Raw genomic sequence first — 3,231 nt, forward strand, 5'->3', positions numbered from 1 at the left:
GGGCATATTAACTGTTTAAAAATACTTTATAACACATGTTTTAAAATAGATGTATGTGGTAAAATTTCACTGGGCATTACATTTTCAACTGCTATCATTTGTCAGAAAGAATGTCAAATTGGCGTAAGGTAGGCTGCAACTCTGGGCTTTAAAGAACAGCAAAATTTGGGTTGGTAGAAAGGTGAGGTGAGTTAATTCCTGAAAGGCTGAAGTAAAGTTAGGAGTGTGTATGTTTTTGGATTAAGCAAGATTTATAGGTGTTTAGAAATTAATCTGGAGATTCATAGGGCAGAAAAATTAAGGCAGGCACAATACAGAACAGCTAAAATATACTAGAGATCCTGAAGCATCATTGCCTATTTATAAATATTCTAAAGTTGGCTGTCAAACTGTTAAAAAATAACCAAACCACAAGAAGATGTTAAAACCTGGGTGAGAAATAAATTTTCAAGATGTATGAAAATTAATTCATTAGATTCTGGAGCACAAGTAATTCAAGTGATTTCCTGAGAAGGTCCAACTCTGTCTGTCTCTTTGGAAAGTAACTGTAAAACACTATCAGTATATTTTGGCTAAGACTGCATACACATATTTATGAATAATCTGTTTTATTTATTTTATATTTAAGTAAAATGTTAAGAGATAATTATTTCATGTAGAAAAATTAACAGTACAAAAGATATATACTAAGATCCATGTCTCTGTGATTTTTAAGAAAAACCAATAGTCCGTGATAAGCTCTCCTTTAAAAACAATCTTCCTTCTGTTATACCTACTAAAGGAATGTTCAAGAAAGTTTATGTGTATCACCTTCTGAAATAATTGTTTTTAAATTATGAAATCTATATAATTTTATCAAGATATTTTAAAGACCTTTACATTCCTTAAGCTCTAAAAAGATTTGATCTGATATCTTATCTCCAATTACAAACATGCTATTTAAAATACAGTATCTTAAATCTCAAGAAAATTTAAGGACACCTACAAAGTTCCAATACTTCTCAGGATAGTTACATTTAACATCTTTTAGGAAGTGTAAATACCAGAGACATTCAAAATTTTTTGAGATTTTCTTTGTTTAGCCTCCTAATTGGGTAATTCAACCTGAGAAATGAAACATAAATGAATTTTTCAACTGACTTGTAAACATCCCCTGAAATCATCACACATCATGTTAAGCAACTTAAAATTTCCCGGTAATATTATTTCTTAAATATTTTTGATGGTGTAATTTTATATTCTCCAATATATAGTATGTTACAAGCAAAATTCTCCATGAAACAACAATAGAGGAAGCAATCCCCAATTCATCTCATAAAACTATTACAAAGCTGGAGTCAGCAGCTCATCTCAATATAAAAATTATCATAACGAAGCAGAATTTTCTCTAGCAGTGAATCTTAAGAATTAATATCATGTGTCTATTAGCCTGAACCTTCATCTGGCATTCTATGTTAAAATCGGCAGTGAGATCAAGATTTGTTTCCAATATATTGCCCCAAACCCAGCTTCACCATCCAACCTTGTTTCTTTGCACTAAAGGGGCTTAGTATTTATTTGCGGATCTTGTTCGTGTTTTATTTCAGATCTCTTTGTCTGTGTCCAGAATATGAATTACATATAATCTTTATTATGTGACCGATCACTGTGTTATGCTTAAATTATCCAAAATGATTAAGTGGTGCCATAAAAGATGGGCAACACAAGGTTGGTTGGAAATCCAACTACAGAACAAAGAGCGCCTTGTCCCAGGTTGCCTGAGGCTTTCGTTGTTTTAGTATTAAAGTCCAGGTTCTAGGAAAGTGCACTTTTAGGACAATAATGATTTTTGGTGATCTCTGTGTGTGTGTGTGTTTCTGTATTTTTTAGCTGCCTCATGCATGCCTTGTGTTAACTTTGTTTAAAAGTAATGATAGGATAAAAATGGGGAGGCAGATGCAGGTAGGACTGAGAAAACAAACCACACAGAATATGAATGCCTGTGTCTGAATTAAGACACAAAAGTTAGAGATAATGATATCAAAGTGAGTGGAGTGTGGTATCAGGTGTCCAGACATCTGTTAGTCTTTATTGTGAACCAGAGCAAAGAAGGAATGATTCAAACTAATAAATGACTCTTGGATGTAGCAGAGGAGACTCCATCACTGTTTATACTACACTTGATCTTAGCCAAAAGGCCGAGAAGCGATTCCATCACTGTTTATAAAGGATTATTAGGTCTAGACTTCAGAAGGTAAAGATGCTGAGATCTAGAAGGAAGGGGTTTCAGGGAAGACTAATATTCATTTTGATTGAACCAATAAGCTCTTACATCTACTAAGTATATGTGATATTTCCCTTCATGTAAATATTTCAAGTCTGAAATCTACTGAAGATGACTCCTAATCCTAAACTCTTATGTCCTGTTTGACAGACGTCTCAAAAAATCCTCTTCAGCTTAAATCACCGTGACTCAGTTATAGATAGGGACAATTGTATAGGTGGCAAGTGCATTTATAAAGAGCAATAGTGACACAGGAGTGAAGCTGTCAGAGGTACAAGCTGACAGGACACGAGGGATTATTTGTATCCAGACACTCACAGCAGGAGGTGTAAACTGCTAAAGAATTGCTAACACCAGCACCTAAACTATTGGCCTTGAAATCTTGTGTCACCAACACTGTTTCTGTTGATCTTATAAACATCATTTTCCCTAGGAATAAAGTGAAGATCTGTGGAATTCAAATCTTACCACATCCCAGGTTTAGGGAATGCTGGAGAGAGAAACCCTCATGTAAGCCCGAGAGAGCAGTCTATTCTCAGCAAGAAGACAGATTCTGGGAGAAGGAAGAAGGGATGGCATTATGGGTAAATTGGACAGCTTGTTCTGCACTGCAAGAGAAACCACCAACAGAACTAAGAGACAACTTGCAATGTGGGGAAAAATTCTTACCAGCTATTCCTCAGACAAAGGTCTACTATCTAGAGTATATAAAGAAGTAAAAAAAAATGAGAACCTCAAATACAAAGACTCAGTTCAAAAATGGGCACCTGAAATGAACAGACATTTCTCAGCGAAGTAAAAGCAGCAAATAAACATATGACAACATGTTCAACATCACTGGTCATTCAAGAGATGCAAATGAAAACAACACTGAGATTCCACCTCACCCCAGAAAGAATGGCTGCTATCAAGAAATCAACCAATATCAAATGCTGGCGGGGTTATGGGGAGAAAGGAACCCCTCTTTA

General features: G+C 35.0%; 1 pseudogene; it reads right to left on the bottom strand.

The window, feature by feature from the left end:
* Positions 1–2,088: 2,088 nt before the first annotated feature.
* On the bottom strand, positions 2,089–2,189 carry LOC147821014 (U2 spliceosomal RNA; annotated as a pseudogene).
* Positions 2,190–3,231: the final 1,042 nt, after the last annotated feature.

The sequence above is a fragment of the Heterocephalus glaber genome, unplaced genomic scaffold (assembly GCF_053883595.1).
Source record: "Heterocephalus glaber isolate CG9 unplaced genomic scaffold, H.glaber_assembly_v1.0 deba00001773, whole genome shotgun sequence".
Classification (NCBI taxonomy): domain Eukaryota; kingdom Metazoa; phylum Chordata; class Mammalia; order Rodentia; family Bathyergidae; genus Heterocephalus; species Heterocephalus glaber.